General features: G+C 41.9%; 1 non-coding gene across 1 annotated transcript; it reads right to left on the reverse strand.

Moving 5' to 3' along the window:
• Window positions 1–3,738: 3,738 nt before the first annotated feature.
• Window positions 3,739–3,998, reverse strand: LOC124087508 (small Cajal body-specific RNA 6). The gene has a single exon (XR_006850098.1). It is a non-coding gene; the product is annotated as a small Cajal body-specific RNA 6 (non-coding RNA).
• Between the last annotated feature and the right edge of the window lie 1,988 nt (window positions 3,999–5,986).

Genomic DNA, 5,986 nt, shown 5'->3' on the forward strand with positions numbered 1-5,986 from the left:
AGTCAGTGACGGGTATGATCCAATTGCAGTGGTATCAACCTAAGACAGGAGGCTGACGCCTAAAGGTCAGTTTTCCGATGACGGGTAAGAACCATATGTTGAATTGGACAACCTACCAGGCACGGTCCATATGCCACATTAACCTCACTCCCCCACTGGCACCAAGGCCAAATTTGGGGGCCAACAGAGGTGAGGCAAAGAACCTCACCCCCCCACTGGTGCATAGACCTATCCACAAGTATGGCTGTATGGTGGACCGGTAGTCAGTGACGGGTATGATTCAATTGCAGTGGTATCAACCTAAGACAGGAGGCTGACGCCTAAAGGTCAGTTTTCCGATGACGGGTAAGAACCATATGTTGAATTGGACAACCTACCAGGCACGGTCCTTAAGCCACATTGCTTGTTGTTTAATTAATCAGAAGGGGGGAGATGCTGGGAGCCATTAGCCAAGTAATTATGACAATTTCCTTGCCAGCGTACCCCATGTTGCAGTGACATTGAATGTACTTAACCTTGCTCAAGGACCAAGGCAGATTAGGGTGTTCCCGGTTTTAAGATAATCTTGTTTAGGGCGTTCCCAGTTTAGGTTCCAGGTTTAAGGTTTAAGATTATTCCTGCTGGGAATAGGGCGTATCCTGCTGCCTGAGTTCCCCTTGAGTTCTCACGGGATTCAGACAGTATATTTTGGAGATAGAAGCCCAGTGGAGGTGGATTTGGGAAGAGAACGTGGATTTCCCCAGAACGTGATTGTAGACGGCTGGTGTGAGTTAGGGAATAAAGAGTTGCTGTTTGAATCTACAAGCTGTGTGGTGGCTCGTGATTGTGTGCCCAGCCAGACTGTGGCATTTGTGCCCAGCCAGACTGTGGCATATTTGGACATTCACAGGCAAAAGAACAGTCTAGCTGGGCTCAGTGGTGCATGCCTGTAATCCCAGTGGCTGGGGAGGCTGAGGCAGGAGGATCGTGAGTTTAAAGCCAGCCTCAGAGAAAGCAAGGCACTAAGCAATCAGTGAGTCCCTGTCTCTAAATAAAATACAAAATAGGCTGGGGGACCTGGAGTTAGGGCTCAGTGGTAGAGTGCTCACCTAGCATGCGTGAGGCACTAGGTTTGATCCTCAGCACTACATTGTCGCGACCCCTTGCCCGCAAGGAAGACGCAACTCGGGAATCTTCTTTCAACAGTTTATTCAGGCCCTGGATATTTCTTCTTCTCTCTCTCGGATGCCCCTCCCAGCCTTAATAAAGCATCCCAAGCCCCAATGCAAAGCTGCCGCGTGGAGCTTTCTCACAGGGTGATGTACAGGGTGGTGAAAAATCATGTGCCAACTCTCCCAGATAAGGAGTTGTTTGTCACAGACCACAGCGGAGCCAGCGTCATCTTGTAATGGCGACCATAGTCTGCAGAAACGGCAGAAGCGGCTCACCACACTACATAAATATAAAATAAAGATTTTTTTTTAAAAATTAGGGCTGGGGATGTGGCTCAGTGGTCAAGTGCCCCTGAGTTCAATTCCCAGTATCCAAAAAAAAAAAAGTCTAAGTCCTTCTTAGAATACCAGTCTAAGCTTGATTTTTCCCTAAAACTACTAAAATGACAGTAGTGGGATTAATAAAAGAGACATGAGCCAGGTGCAGCGGTGCACACCTATAATCCCAGCAACTAGGAAGGCTGAGGCAGGAGGATTGTAAATTCAAAGCTAGTGGGCTGGGGATGTGGCTCAAGCGGTAGGGCGCTCACCTGGCATGCATGCGGCCTGGGTTCGATCCTCAGCACCACATACAAACAAAGATGTTGTGTCCGCCAAGAACTGAAAAATAAATATTAGAAAATTTTCTCTCTCTCTCTCTCTCTCTTTAAAAAAAAAATAAGTTCAAAGCTAGCCTCAGCAATTTAGCAAGACTCTGTCTCAAAACATTAAAAGGGTTGGAGATGGGGCTCAATGTTTAAGCGCCCCAGGATTCAATCCCTGACACCAAAAATATGCGGGAAAAATGTGGTGTGAGTTGGGGATGCAGTTCAGTAATAGAGCACTTGCCTAGAACAAAAAATAGAACACTTCGTTATGGTAAGAACAAGTAACATATGTACCAAGTAAGTGAGACAATGACCAAATGAAATTGCTTAATTTTATAATTTTTTTATGGGAGGAGTCAAAGGATAGCTTTAGGATGGGGTTAGCAGAAGTGGGGGGAAGGGTGGAAAGGAAGGGTGGGGTTGAGGTGGTAAAAATTGGTTAGAATTTTCAGAGTTGAGCCTGTGACTGCATTGATAGGCTAGGCAGGGCTGGTTGTGAAACAGTTTGTGGTCTTATATTTCCTGAACACAAGGGTGCAATCAAGCTTTTGTGAAATCATTAACCTGTTTTGCAAATTGTCATTTCCTTAGCTTTCCATTTCTCAGTCTTGAGAAAGATAAGAGAAAATATGAATTCTTAAAACAAGAACAATGTATTATTTTTAAGGAAAAGAAAAAAAGAAAAAGAAAGATAAACTAAAAACATGTTAAGAGCTTTTTCTTTTTTATTACTATTTTTTTAATGGTGCTGAGGATTGAACCCAGGTCCTCTCACTAGATCTATAGCTCAAAGACATGATACCAAATGAAAAAAAAACTTTTCTTTCTTTCTTTCCTCCTTCCTTCCTCCCTCCCTCCCTCCCTCCCTCCCTCCCTCCCTTCCTTCCTTTGTTTCATGAGAGATTGAACCCAGGGACATTTTACCACTGAGCAACTTCCCTAGCGCGCGCGCGCACACACACACACACACACTTTTTAAAAATTTTAAGCAGCATCTTACTAGTGTTGGTAAAGATGGCGCCCGGAGTGCTTCTCTTCTGGGAGCTCAAGAGTATTGGTAAAGATGGTGCCTGGAACACTTCTCTTATGGGAGCTCAGGTCCATGACACACTGAATGGCGCCCGAACCGTCACCTCCAATCCCTGTGAATGGCGGGAACTTTGAATGGCGCACCTCCAATCCCTGAAGTGGCAAGAACTCTCGGCCAATGAAGAAGTAACAGCCCACTCGCCTTGCTCCTCCTCATCCTGTGTTAAGCCCATAAATATCAATACCCTGTTCATGTTTGTTCTCTTACTCTTAGTCTTACTCCCTCTCCTCCCTTTCCTCTCTCTCCCCCCTCTCCCCCTCTCCTCTCTCTCTTCCCCTCTCCTCTCTTTCTTCTCTCTCTCTCTCTCTCCCTCCCCCCTTCTCTTCTGCGACTGGCCGCTATGGTCCTGCTAATAAAGTCTCGGACAGGTAAACAGTTGTTTTGGCTTGTTGAGTTTACGGAGCTTTTCCATTGTCCTTTACAACTAGGTTGCTGAGGTTGGCTTTGAACTTGGGATTCTCCTGCCTCAACCTCCCAAGTTGCTACGTTGCCGAAAGCTCGGTCCTTGTCCCCAGTACCAATCCAATAGCAAGGACACCATTTTGAGGAAAAAGGAAAAAGAAAGTTTATTACTTTGCTAGCAAAGGAGAAACATAGGAGACTCCTGTCCCAAAGGCTCTGATTCTGCCCATTAGTGGGAACAGGGAGCTTTTACAGAGGTGATTCAGAGACAATGAGATCAGGGAGGAAAAGATTAGGAAGAAAAGAAAAACACATGTAAGTTTCAAAGCCACAAGGGATATAATTGAAGCATCAAGTGAACCCCTGTTATAGTTGGGATTACAGGTCTGTGCGATGGCAATCAGCAAAATTGAGAAATTGAAAAAAGTTTTTTTTTTTTTTTGTTAGAGGTCTCAGCTTGAAAATGTCAGATCACAGCCACAGATACCGGCTCTTCCAACCATCAGTCCATGCTGTTCATGGCTAAGCCGTTGCATGCAACCACCTTGGCTCCCCTTCTTGGCTCACCCAGGAACACAGACTCAAGCTATCCCTGCATGTCAGCTGCTCTCTGGCCCATCTCAGCACCACTGAAGCCTGATGGGATTGAGGCAGCTGGGGGAAAACTGAACAAAATATTTAAAGATAAAATTTTAAAAGTACACGGCTGAGGGTGTGATTCAGTGGTAAAACATTTGCCTAGCTTGCAAAAAACCCTAGGTTTGATCCCCAGCACTGAGGAAAAAATAATTTTTAGGTATATCAAAAAGAGAAAAAGATAAAAAATAGTAGGAAAAAAAGAAGTTTATGAAGTTCAGCCACCAAATAATAGATTTTCAGGAAGAGAAAAATAGGTTAAGAAATCCACAATGAAAGTATTAAAGAAAAATTTCCAGAAGTAAAGAATATAAATTGCCAAATTGAAAGTACTATCACAATAGATTAAAATTGTCCTCTACCAAAGCATATGTTTGTGCAATTTAAATCATCTAGGACAAAGAGGAGATTCTTCTACTTTAAGAAAGGAAGGTCTGATGCCATCAAAAGCCTACCAACCGGGGCTGGGGATGTGGCTCAAGCGGTAGCGCGCTTGCCTGGCGTGTGTGCGGCCCGGGTTCGATCCTCAGCACCACATACAAACAAAGATGTTGTGTACGCTGAAACTAAAAAAATAAATATTAAAATTCTCTCTCTCTCTGTCTCTCTCTCTTTAAAAAAAAAAAAAAAAAAAAAAAAAAGCCTACCAACCAAGAAAAGCCCAGGACCGGATGGATTCTCAGCCAAGTTCTACAAGACCTTCAAAGAAGAATTAACACCAATACTTCTCAAAGTATTCAATGAAATAGAAAAGGAGGGAACCCTGCCAAACTCATTCTATGAGGCTAGTATAACCCTGATACAAAAATCAGACAAAGACACACTGAGAAACAAAAATTTCAGACCAATATTTGTGATGAACATAGATGCAAAAATTCTCAATAAAATTCTGGCAATTTGCAGGGCTGAGGATACAGTTCAGTTGGTAAAGTGCTTGTCTTGAATGCACAAGGTCCTGGGTTCAATCCCTAGCACCAAAAAGAAAAATTTCTGGCAAGTTGCATACAAAAACATTAAAGAGATAGTGCACCAAGATCAATTGGGGTTTATTCCAGGAATGCAAGGTTGGTTCAACATATGGAAATCAGTAATTCATCACATCAATAGGCTTAAAGATAGGAATCAGATGATTATCTCAATAAATGCAGAAAAATATTTGACAAAATACAACACCCCTTCATTTTCAAAACACTAGAAAAACTAGGGATAATTGGAATATATCTCAACATTGTGAAAGCTATCTATACTAAGCCCCAGGACAACATTATTCTAAATGGAGAAAAAATGGAAAATATTCTCTCTAAAAATTGGAACAAAGCAGGGATGCCCTCTTTCACCACTTCTATTCAACATAGTTCTTGAAAATCTAGCAAGAGCAATCAGACAGACGAAAGAAATTAAAGGAATATGAGTAAAAAAAAGAACTCAAACTATCACTATTTGCTGATGACATGATTCTATATTTAGAAGATCCAAAAAATTCCATTAGAAAACTTCTAAAACTAATAAATGATTTCAGCAAAGTAGTAGAATATAGAATCAATACCCATATATCAAATGTACTTCTATACATAAGCAATGACTCACTGTAAGAGAAATTAGGAAAACTAATTTCCCAATAGCCTTAAAAAAATAAAATTGGGGGAATCAATTTAACAAAAGAGGTAAAAGACCTGTACAATGAAAACTACAGAACACTAAAGAAAGAAATTGAAGAAGACCTTAGAAGATGGAAAGATCTCCAATACTCTTGGATAGGCAGAATTAATATTGTCAAAATGGCCATACTACCAAGTCTGTTATACAGATTTAATGCAATTCCTATTAAAATCGCAATGACGCTGGATGATGCTCAAGCGGTAGCCTGCTCACCTGGCACGCGTGCGGCCCGGGTTCCATCCTCAGCACCACATACAAAGATGTTGTGTCCACTGAAAACTAAAAAAATAAACATTAAAAAAACATCTCTCTCTCTCTCTCACTCTCTCTTTAAAAAAAAAATCCAGATGACATTCTTTACAGAACTGGAAAAAGCAATGATGAAATTCATTTGGAAAAAT

This window comes from Marmota monax, unplaced genomic scaffold, assembly GCF_021218885.2.
Source record: "Marmota monax isolate L192 unplaced genomic scaffold, Marmota_monax_Labrador192_F-V1.1 WCK01_AAM20220418_F8-fsc00012, whole genome shotgun sequence".
Taxonomy (NCBI): domain Eukaryota; kingdom Metazoa; phylum Chordata; class Mammalia; order Rodentia; family Sciuridae; genus Marmota; species Marmota monax.